Genomic DNA, 12832 nt, shown 5'->3' with positions numbered 1-12832 from the left:
GTAAACCTTTGGCACTTTAAGATACCTACCATTTTTATATTAACATGGCTTTAGTTTAATGCCTTTATGCATCTATTTATGATATTTTTTGTTTGTCATCTTGTTCCTGTAATGGCATTAAAGTCAACTCAACTCTACATAGTCAACTGTCCTAGAAACTAATTTAAAATTTTGAAGTGAAGTCACTGTTTGCTCTTTCCTGGAGCTGCTCTCACAGTTTGTTGTCATGATCTAAAGTTACAAAAGTTACAAACTTTATTTACATTATGAGGTTTTAACATACACTCTCAAGTTAATCAGATACTAATGTTAATTTGGACTTTTGAATGAATAGCTGCATTTCTAAATACTCTCCCAGTATGAGCAGCTGGAGGCTTATTGAGGTCGTTATTTTCATTACACAGAGTTTGTATTTGACTTCAAAATGAGTTGGTGGAAGACTTCTTACTTTGTTTTTAAAAGACATAGGTTGTCAGAATTTGAAAAGTCTTGACAGAAATAAGATCAGATTCAACTGATGAATCTAGAAAGCTGCTAATTCAGTGAGACTGTGAACATGTAAGTGTCCATTACCTTTATCTTGTTGAGCTTGTTGAACACATCCTCTCTGTTGTGGCTCAGGTGGCCCAGGTGGCTCAGGCAACTCTTCAGATCGTTCCTCTTCTCCTGCAACTTCTGCTGCAACTTCTCCAGAGCAGACACTGCATTCTTTTTTATTTCAGCGTCAGACAGGTCGTGCAGCAGAGGGCTCTCATGGTGCTGGTTGTGGTTGTGCTGCAGGATGCTGGAGAAGATGCGCGTGTAAACGTCCAGAGTGGCATTCATCAGCAGTACTTCCTGTTTATTCTGTGGAAGAGGAGAAGCAAAGCCTGGGAGTCAGTACACAGAGATCAGAGTGATCCATAGGGTTTACTAGGGTTTGGATGAAAGATTAGACAATAAAAACAATCATACTAAACATAATTTAAAAGAAAATTTGTAACAGAAAAGGCCCAAGCCACCTTGATCTTTAGATTGAATTCTGGGACAAATTTTTACTAATCCAGTTAATGAGCAAAATGTTTGCATGTTTTCGTGTACCTGGCTTTTGATGCTGTCAATGACAGAACTGAAGAGAGGATTACTGCCGATCTCCGTCTCCTTCAACTTCTGAAACACACAGAAAAACACAATTGAATACTTCTGTTTCTGTTAACTAGCAGAATGTAAACACTCACTGATACAAACTCTGTCATTGTATGGATGTTAACAGACTGAACTTTGTGTCATCTGTATGGAAACCTGACCATGATGCGTTGTTTTCTTTTGGTATAAAATAAGTGAAATCATGATGCAAATAAACTTGACGAACAGTAACTTAAATTTTCTTCGTGATCATATGATAAAAACATGAGAAGTTGTGATGAGGTGATCAACTGTAATCAGCAGATATAAATTTCTATTAATCCTGTAGGAACACCTTTTTGGTCTCTCTGGGCTACTGTAAACTAACTGTTGACTACAAACTATCAGCCTCTACATGAATATCGAAGGAATATTGAAGGAATATTACAGAAACTTTTTTTTACCTATTGATGTCAACAACTGTCAGTGACCACTTACTGTAAAGTTTTGATCATAAATGATCCCCACCAACATAACACATGTTTTATCTAATAATCTCAAGAAGACAATTTGGGTTATGTTGAGTTTAAAGAATAATTATCCAATGATCATAAGAAAACAGAACAAACCAAAGGCAGACTAATTGGTTTCAGTTAATCTCTATAGATTTGAAACATGTGTCAGGTAAATAATCCATCACAGTCAGCAGTAAGTCACCTACATTAATTTGTGAAATACAATCTGTCAATTTAAGTATCACTTAGCAATTATGTGGTGAAAAAATGGCTAAAAAAATAAAGTCACCTGTAGTAACAAGCTTTTAAGTGAACACTAAAGCATGTGTCACTGCAAGGATGTCTGTGATTTTAATCCAATATGAAGGCAATAGAAGCCTAGCAGTTGCTGGTAAACATCACTTTACCCACTGATTAAGGCAAATTAAAGATTTTCTAACATCTTTAAAGTGTTTTAATCACCTCTTCATTTGTGCACACACTGATTAATATGAAGTCAAATTTCCAGTGCAGTGTAGTTTTAGGAGACAGGTTCCTTAAATAAACTTAAAATTTAGTGCTTAAACCCATTCATCATTAGCAGTTAATAAACTGAAGGTAAAACTATAGAGGATCTAAAATTGAGCCCTGTGGGACGCCACAGGTAAATCCCAGCACTCACCAGCACATCTGCAATGGATTCATGGTCTTTTTTCAGGTTCTCAGAGACGTACTGAAGAGGATTTCCAGATGCCACCACAACTCCCAGTACGACCAGTAGACAAACTGAACCACAGCATGGAGACATTTTGGACCGCTAGCGTCAAAACAAACTACTGTAGAGTGTACCGCAAAAAGTGTGTCCTCAGAGAAAGGCTGAGAAAGTGTCAAGAGTATGACAATGTGTTGTCAAATCACTGATACTCTCTGTTGACCTGTGGGTCTATATATATAGCTGTCTGTATCCCTATCTGATCTCATTATGTGTCTGTAAGCGTGTGGTTGTGCATGTCTGTGGTCTGTGGGCTTTTCAGCAGCGGCACCAGAAACAGCAGTATCGACAATAGTTTTCCTCTAAAACATACTCTGCTGCTGCTAAACAAACACACACAGGATACTCCCTGGTCAGGTTTCCATTAACTTCCATCCACTGAACACATACACATGCAGAGAGAGAGGAGACTCCCTGGTCAGAGTGGTTTAACTGGAGGACAACCAGTTCCTCATTATTTACGTAGAAATATGTGTGTGCGTAGCAGTGCGCACTATGTGCACAAATCAGTTATGCCCGTAACATCATTGATGTGTATGTGTGTGTGTGGGGGGGGGTTCCAGGAGTGCAGAAAACCTCGTGTAAGCTTTATGAAACTATACAGACCTGTGTCTGTGTGTGTGTGCGTGCATTTTGTATGCAAGCTTGTGTGCATGTTTTTTGCATGCGCAAGATATCTGCACATCTTTCAGTGGTCTTAAAATGTCTTGAATTACATTTTTACAAGTATTAGGCCTAAATCTGAGTCAACAAATTGCCTCACATTTTGTGTTTTACATCTGCATCTTATTTTTTGGGGGGGCGGCTGACTCAAATAGATTCAGCTGTACTGGAACATTTTGAATTATACTCGCTATTTATTCATTTTGAAGTCTGTAAGGAGATGCTGTTAAAACTGAAAAACCTTTCAAAATCGGGCATTCACACAGACTAGAATAATGCTCTCAGTGGTGCAATAAGTACTCAGATATGTTGCAGGAACTGAAACTGTTAAATAAATGTAGTGAAGTAAGAAGTATATAGTATATAGTATTTCCCTCTGAAATGTCATGCAGTGGAAGTATAAAGATCAGTAAAACACCTGAAGTCCAACTTAATCATAGCAGTTAAACATTGTTCAAGGCTGCCTGAAGGACAAACAGTGAGCTCAGAGAGTGATTTTTGTCTGAAATGACAACCACAGCTTTCTGTAAAACATTTCTGTTTGCCGTCTGACTCCTGTAATCTCCCCACTCTGAGTGACAGTATTTGATTTATAAAATACCTCAAACATCCTCCATATACACCAGCAACAGAGCTACAACATGCTCCACCATTTCATAAAAGACTAAAGTGTGTCACAACATCTCTGTACAACAAATGCAGTATGAGGGTTAAAGATGCAGCCCACCCTGTGGATGCTGTAAAAAGGTTAAGGAGGGCGCTGTTTACTTTCACTCTCAAGCTTTTTGGACCCCCAGAAGCAGATAAAGATCTTGACATGTATGAGTGTAGAGTCTATTCCTGTTCAATAATCAATTGTTGACAGGCCTATTTTTGCCTTGTGATTGGGCTAGGCTTGCAGTTTCCCCCTGCCTGAAGTATTAATGCTAAGCTAGGCATCCTGGATTTATCTTTGCAATGGGCGCACAGAGATGAAATTTTTTGTCTGTCTGTCTATGTGTGGATGCAGATCTTGTGATATGATCCAAAGCTCCAGAACAGCTACTAAATGGACCTTGATCAAGAATGAACTTGATTGAAATTAAATGAAACTCAAGAGACGTATTTGCTTGTACCAGGGGAATGTATTTAAATCCATGTAAAAGCAGATGCACTTAATGATCAAAAGTCTGTGGACACCCCTGTCCACATATATATATCTAATGATATGTTCAACATGACAAAGCTTTCGTGCACAAAGCCAGGTCCATAAACAAAGTCTTTTTCTTGTTTGGTGTGGAAAAACTAGTCTTTCTTGTGAAATATTAGATAGTTGATTGGGTGCCTTTTTGAAGAATGTTTTACTTTTGTTTAAGGAATTACTGTATGTGGGGGACATTGCAGTGTTTGATTCTATTGTTGTTCTGATTATTGTATTGTACAAGAGGGGGACCCAAAAATCCCTGGAATTGTAAACCTTTTAAATCCCCTTCAAAGAATTCTCCTTGAGATGCAGTGCACTTGTCCCAGTGCCTCTCTCATTCCTGGAAACATTTCCTGGTCTCATCTTTTGCTACCTCCTGCTTTTTTCTCAGATTTCTTCAACAATGTCAAATCTTCTCTCTTCCAGTTTTGGGTCCTCCCTTGTATGTTTTGTGTGTAATCATGGTCCATAAATCAGAAATATACATTTTATCTTTTCAGGCCTCTAAAGATTTAAATTAATGACTTAGTAGTGTAAAAATGCCACAATCTGAGTAGGAAAATGAATTCTTTGTTTGAACTCCTCCCAGTTCATAGACATACTATATCCTGTGATGTTGCAAAAAGATATTCTTTGTATAAAGGTGTCACAAGCCAAGGTTAAAAGCCACTGTTTTAGACAATAGTGTGTACACAACTTTGTTCCCTTCCTGTTTCAACATGACAATGCCCCTGTGCACAAAGCCAGCCCCATAAAGAGATGTTTTTCACAGTTTGGGGTGGAAGAACTTGACTGGCCTGCACAGATCGTGATCTCAACCCCATCCAACACCAACAAGCCAGACCTTATCACCCAACATCAGTTGGAATTCACTTACAGTCCTAAAAGCGAGCAAAACCCTGCAGCCAGTTTCCAACATCAGCTGGAAAGCTTGAAACCAGGAGATTGGAGGGTATTATTACAACAGATGCATGTGCATGGTTTACTGATATGGCTGAAATGTTCGTGTGTCCAGATATTTTTTTGGCCATGTAGTGTAGAAATGCCACAGGTGAATGTGTCACTGCATCTGGAAGAAATGTGATCATCGTTGTGGACTGAGAAATAGTGCTGTGGGAGGTAAAAGTGATGCTGCAGAAAGCAGATGTCATTGCAGCAGGAAGAGGCACCGTCCCTTCAGGCAGATGCATTGTGGCTGCTGGTGGAAAGGCCACCACAAGGCTTACAATGAAACCTGAATCATCACTGCGGGTAGAAATGGCACTACCATAAATAGAAAAATCATTTCTAGGGATTCCCCACTAAAACTTGATTTAGCCTTCAATTAAAATCTCACTCAGTTTGAGTATAGGATTATTTTATTATTCCACATGATATGACTGAAAATTGCACATTTAAGTTAAGTGAAGTTAAATGAAATAAAAATATAAATTCTTCTTTTCCTGCTCGCCACTGTTATAAAGTGACCATGGCAACATGAAGAACAACACCAAGAAACACAATGTTGGGGCGTATCTGGTATCTGAGTTCCTCTGAATAATATGACACATCTTCACCAGTATGGAATCGTTTTAAAAAAAGAACTAGCATGCAACCGCAACTTCAAAGTTTCAATTTTATGATATTAGTTCACTAAACTTACTATTATTATTGTGTGTTATTTCTCATTGAGTACAAACATTGAGGACATTGTCATACTTTACTAGTTAATTTTGATAAAACACACTCATTCCAATATTGATACAAAGAACACAAGAACAAAGACAAAGATCATAGTCTGGTGAAACAGAAAGCTAGAATAGACAGATAGATTGTGCATCGCATGGTTAAAGACAATTTATCAAAGACTACTACTGGTTAATAATAATAACTTTATTTCTATAGCATCTTTTCATACATATAATGCAGCCCAATGTGCATAAATAAATAAAAGCAATTAAAAAGAAAATTTCAAGAACTAAATGGTGGCAAACTAAGCATTAAAATACAATAAGCTGGATACTTTCATTTATTGTAGTAATATCAGCCTACTGTTACTTTGCATTAAACAAAAATACTTTGGTATGACAGGCAGCACCCAATGTGGCATCTATGTGTATATATCTATGGGCTAATCCTGTTGGTCATGTGACACCATAGACTGTATAAAACTAATGGACAAAGCCACTGTGACTTCACCCATTGGTTTTGAAGCCTCTAGTTTGGCATTTTGACTGTCGCCATCTTGGATTTTTGGAGCCAGAAGTGATCATAATTGGATGAGAGGGTGACACTGACCCTAACATTAGCTGCTAGCTTGATTAGCACGGTGCAATTACAGTCCACAGTTAACTCATATTGCTAATGCTAATTTTCACTAGTGAAAACGGGCTTAAAACCATTAAAACAAAATGTACTTATCAGAAAAACTGAACATCCAACTCTTTAGGGGGTCTTTTAGTACAACAAACGCTGAAGAACTTTTTTAGGCGACCAAAATGTTACAATTAACTTTCATGAACTGAAAACACACTGAAATAGCAACGGCTACAGCTACGCCTATACTCTGTGAATCTGGAGTTACGCCACGGTTACATAACTTAACCAAAGTTGTTGACTTGGGAGCAACTTGTCAATCATCATGCTGTATTGAAGAAGACTTGAAACTGGAGATTGAGGCCATAAACTCATTAGGAAAGTGTTTACTGAGGTAGGGTGAGAGGTGAGAAGTAGGGTCATTTTCTCATAGACTTCCATTCAATCGGACTACAATCGCCCCTTTCTGGCAATTAGAGAGAATGCAGTTTTAAAGCACTTCTGCACTGGCTTCACTTTTCAGACCCAGAACTACCCGCTTGTGTGACACTCGCATTGTTGGTTAGAAACGGAGGAGCAATAACATTGTTCATGTCTATATATGGACCATCAGAATCTGATCAGAATCAGAACAGTACCTGAAATGCATTCTATTTGGTGCAGAAGCGACACTGATGACAGCTGTTAAATTTAGAGAAAGTAAACATGTTTTTTAGTTGTCTGTCTGTCAGTTTATTAGATCCAAGCAAACTGAATAATCTTTATCAGCATCTATGGATTCTAAATATAAAACAAACTCTGATGATTAGTTTATTAGACTGGGAGTTTAAAACGGCAGGTTTGAAATGGAAGGTCTGTATTGTAGTTACACATTTTGTCATAACATTATCCACAAATCAATGCATTTTGACCTAATTTGAAGCATACAGACAGTAAGATGTTGCATTGAACAGTTTCCTGCATACTTAAATACTTCTCTTTTTTCATTATTTTACAACGACAAACTACAATCCTGCAGTTGCATTTTATTTTTCCTTTGTAAACTAGCACCAACAGCCAATATAAACTAACACACACACACACACACACACACACACACACACACACACACACACACTGGCTGTTGGCTTTCTAGGTAGATCTTAATTAACTGGAATTAACTGGTAGTCTCCTGTGTGTGTGTGTGTTTGTTTCCTAGAAGTTTTAACCAGACAGTTTTTTTTATCGTCTATACCAACTGTCAACATAAAAAAACACACACCACATCCTCTTCTATGTGGTGGAAAGTTTTATCACCCATCTAGAAACACAGAACACTCTGACTGAAGAACACCATCAGTCTCCTTGACCCATGACCTCTGACTCTGTTGGGGGCAACATGCTGAGATACGACAGTGATGTCACTGTCATGGACATCTTGGGGTTGGCAGAAGCAGTCAGGTCAACCAGCGTCAGTTTATTATTGATTATTCATCATTAATATTTGAAAATATTGTTATTTACTCTGAGAAGGCTCAGTCTGTTACATAACATTGCTAAATGAAATATTTATATGTTCTGCATATTCTCTCTGTAGGTAGTTGCACAAAATAACACAATGCATTGCTTTTAACAATATTCAGTAGTATGATTAGTTTGCCCACACTTCTGAATCTAGAAGATATGATGTGATATGTATGATTGTCATGACTGTTTGATGTGTTTTGTAAGTCTATAAAAAGTGTCATATATGTAACTCTTTGTTTAATCTGTGTGTAAACCTCTTCAACGGAACCTACTAATGCACAATCAATAATCAGAGGAGAGGCAGACCAACAGCAATGTCATGACTACACACATTTGGAAAAAGCAGTCCATATTCTCTAACGTGTGTTCTTTCATTTGGTAGAGGCATTTCTTTATCAAAGGTCATACGAGGTAGATATGATGAGTTTTAGTGTGCTTCTCCATGCATCTCCCATAGGCTTCAACAGAACTGGCACCAAGCAGAGCATTAGAGCATTGGTATTATGATAAAATGACCCTTCCTTTGGGTTGCTTTCACTTGTAAATGGATCTCTCATAGCAAAAGTACCTAAAACAGTCTCTTTATACAATGTGACCACAAGGTTAGCAGTGGGGTAACCATCTTGGAATAATAACTTCTGGGCCTATCCATCTCTGTAGTGGATGCACAGAAATGAAACTGATATCCACCTTTTCATCTGACTTTGGGGATTTCCCAAAAATGTTAGATCTATCCTTTAAAATGGCTTTAATCTATTTTTTGTCATGTGGAAGCAGAGGAACTCCAAAACAAGCTAAAAGACACACAGCTCCAGCAAAAGCTATTGTGGCTAACGTGTTAGCAAGCAGCTGCCCATTTTCACATCCAGCAGACACTGAGCAACATGATCATCCCAGTGGAGTCGTGTGTCTGCTGTTTGGGCGGTAGTGTATAGAAGGTTTACTGGAAAACAGCAAAGACTGATATGGGCAGGAAATGTGCAGCAAAACCAAAACAAGGAGCTAAAAGGGGCTGAAAAGCCAGAAATGGTGTTCATTGCGATTCATTCCTTGCTTTTGTTAAAACCTGAACAGGTTTGATGTGAACCTGCTCCAGCGAGGCTGATTCAGCACAGAGATGGTGATGAGGCGTTCAGTTCAGTGTTGTGTCAGCGAGCGCGGGCGGAGCCACGGAGGCGGTGGTGTCACTCTGGGTTTCAGCGGTTGTCCCACCGTCTTCGCGGGAGTTTCCACTGACAGGTAAGGGAGTGGACCATGACTCAGTTTTGCTTTTGTTTGAACCGTTCCTTTAATCCTTCCATGAACTCAGACTGAATTCTGACCTCAGACTCAGAATTCCTCTTCCAAATATTTGAATTCAGGAAACAAAATGTGACTTTTCTCCTCGTTTACTTTCCTTAACTCTTTGTCTCTGGTTCCTCAATCATCTTGTTTCAATTTCTGTCCTCTCATGCCCTTTCTTTGCCTTTTCTTTCATCTCCTCTCTCTTTTAAAATTTCTTTTCCTCTCCTTTCCCCTAACCGTCCTCTCCTTTCTTTTCTAGTTTTCAGTCCTTCATTTCTCTCCTGTTTCCTCTTTTCCTTTAATTTCTTCACCACTTTTCCTTAATTTCTTTTCTTCTCTTTCCATTGTACTTTCTCTCCGTTTCATTTATCCTCCTTTTCACAAATAAATAAACAGGTACAGCAAATGTCTACATATAAACTGAAATGTTGTAGTGCAACATGTTGACCAGCAGAGGGAGACAACACTCAAAACTCACACTTTGACATTCAGTCACCAACATTAGATTTTATTTCACTGAGAATCTCATTGACAAATTCATATAAATATAGCTACAAAACTTCATATAAAAATATCTGATTTCATACATGTTGTAAATTCAATATATTAAATTTCAAGTACTTTTAACACTCCTCAGCAAATACTCAAATACAATAAATATTTTCTGGAAAATAACTTATTTTTGTAAATAAAGCTGCACTTATATATAAAACATTCAAAAACAGCAATCAATACTTCAAAAAAAAGACTTTTTCAGATGCTCCAAGATGGAGGATAATGATGGTGATGATGATTAAGTCTTTCCACTTCAAATACCCTGATCATTTAACAGCATTTGACATCTAAAAGTTATATGTGCTGCTGATACAAAACTCGTTAAACAAGAAAACAAAAACAAAAACAAACATTTGACTAGAAAACAATGCTTCAAGTGAAATAAAGTGAGGAGAAAATTGAAAATGCATCTGTGCTCACTGTAATCAATAAAATAATCAATAGTTGAGTACATGTTTGTGCTGCAAAAATCCAAAATACCTCATTTAAAAAAAAATCTAAATATAAAATAGAAATATGAAAATAATAAGTCATAATGATGATGATAATGACGATGAGAATGCTCATGATGATGGTGATGACGATGCTCTACAGGACGTGATGCTGTGTCAGCTCGTCAATCCACCTGAGGATGAAGGTGAACTCTGCTATGGCCTTCATCGCTCCTTTATCTTTCTTCTTTGGCAGACAGACAGGTACAGTTAGTACTTTGTATATTTATAATGTCACTAAAAGCAGTAGATGGTATTAATAATTTGAACAATATATTTATATTGCATATAACCACAGAATGAGTGCTGCATGGTTGGATGGATTATAATATATTAGTACCATAAAATAATAACATAAAAGATGAGCAGCACATGGTAACATTATTCTAAGTAGTATTGTGTTATTTTTTATTTAATCTACATATAAAGCACTTTATGTTTTAAAAACTACATTTAGTTCACAGTAGTAATAGCAGTTTCTAATACTAGCAATATTAGTATTATTAGCATTAGCATCATCGTAGTAGCAGTAACATTATTAGCATAATTAGTTCCAGTATTAGCATAAAAGTAGCAGCAATTGTAATAGTACAAGCAGTAGCAGCATTAGTAGTAGTTGTAGCCTAGTAGTACAAGTAGCAATAATAGTAGAATCAGTAGCTCATAGAAGCATTAGCGTCAGTAACAATATGTAGCCATAACATAGTATTAGGTAGTAGTATTAGTATTGGTAAAAGTGGTGATAGTAGTAGTAGAACAGTCTGTGATTTAGTTTTTACCTTTTTGATTTTCTTCTCCAGTTTCTCAATACTTTTGAACAATTTTGAAGGTTTAGATGGAGGAACCTGAACACAAAGTACACATATACAGATTAGTCAGAAAGTACTTCTATTTTGTGTGTATTTTTGTAGATACTACTGAGCATGTGTGTGTGTGTTTATACAATCAGAATGATGGTTGTGCACTCATGCAGTGCTGCAGTGTGTGTTGCAGTTTGTGTACTCACACAATGCTGCAGTGTGTGTATTCATGCAGTGCTGCAGTGTGTGTTGCAGTGTGTGTTCTCCAGCAGTGTTGCCGTGTGTGTTGCACATTGTGTACTCACACAATGCTGAATTGTGTGCTGCAGTGTGTGTACTCACACAATGCTGCAGTGTGTGTACTCACGCAGTGTTGCGGTGTGTGTACTCATGCAGTGTTGCAGTGTGTGTACTCATGCAGTGCTGCAGTGTGTGTATTCATGCAGTGTTGCAGTATGTACTCATGCAGTGCTGCAGTGTGTATTCATGCAGTGTTGCAGTGTGTACTCATGCAGTGCTGTAGTGTGTGTACTCATGCAGTGTTGCGGTGTGTGTACTCATGCAGTGCTGCAGTGTGTGTACTCATGCAGTGTTGCAGTGTGTATTCATGCAGTGCTGCAGTGTGTGTACTCATGCAGTGTTGCAGTGTGCGTACTCATGCAGTGTTGCAGTGTGTTTGCACATTGTGTACTCACACAGTGTTGCAGCGTGTCTTCCAGTCGGTACAGCAGGTCGTTGTAGTGGAGGGGGAGGAGCTTCTGGATGACGTCTTCGCTGAACACACTATTCTGGTAGACATTAATCAACTCCCGCATCTCCAGCCAGCCAATCGCACCCTGAGGAGAGGACAGCATGTTTACACAGATTGTCATCCTGCTTTTGTCAGGTTATAATCTGACTGATTTATTTTGTGTCTGACTCCTAAAATCAGATCAGCTCAGATATCTCTGAAGTTTTAGAGACATATCCAACTATGTGCAAATAGGTTAAAAGAATCTACAGAATCCAATAAAGCAATAGAGGGTTTCTATCACCAGTCTGTCTGAGAAGCTGAAAATGATACAAATGTTTCTCTTAAACTAAATGAGAGTGTGTTCTGTTGTACAGTTTAGCAATATTTCATTTTAACCTGAATAAAACACTTATTTTTTGCTAGTATTAAAGAACAATACCCGATGAGTTTTCACCAAATAGAAACAAAAAAATCAGAACAGTCCAGAATAGTGTCATCTACTAATCTGACCCATACTGGATTTTTGCCTGCAATAATGATTTGAGAGTTTAGAAGGTCTGATTGTGAATTATTGTTTTTTTAACTTCCAGATCACAATTTTAACAAAATTCTTGCACACTGTAAAGTGTTAGTGACAGGTGCGTAGGATCAAAAAATCCTGCACACTGTCACTTGTATTCACTTTATTGACAACGTTTCAGGAACACTAATAAGTTGCTTACTTTCTATAATATTTGTAAATTTATTTATATTTTTATTACTATTGGAGGAGCTCTGTATCCTGTTTGGTTATATCTGAAGAGCTCATTGACCTAAAGCGTTGCTGGCAATTGTTCCTGGGTGAGAGCCTATAGCTTATATATGCTGTTTGTATGGTGCTGTTTTGAAATGTCATCAATAACGTGCATGTGATGGACAGTATGCAGACTTTCTCTGTTTCTTTTTACTTAAA

General features: G+C 37.7%; 1 protein-coding gene across 1 annotated transcript in view; it reads left to right on the top strand.

The window, feature by feature from the left end:
- The window catches only part of LOC122975305 (NACHT, LRR and PYD domains-containing protein 12-like), a 224994-nt gene that overhangs the window by 87849 nt on the left and 124313 nt on the right, over nt 1-12832 (top strand). The gene's annotated exons all lie outside the window — the stretch shown is intronic.

Source organism: Thunnus albacares, chromosome 23 (genome assembly GCF_914725855.1).
Source record: "Thunnus albacares chromosome 23, fThuAlb1.1, whole genome shotgun sequence".
NCBI lineage: Eukaryota > Metazoa > Chordata > Actinopteri > Scombriformes > Scombridae > Thunnus > Thunnus albacares.
The sequence above is the reverse complement of the archived record's forward strand: the minus strand, read 5'-3'. Positions and strand labels throughout refer to the sequence as shown.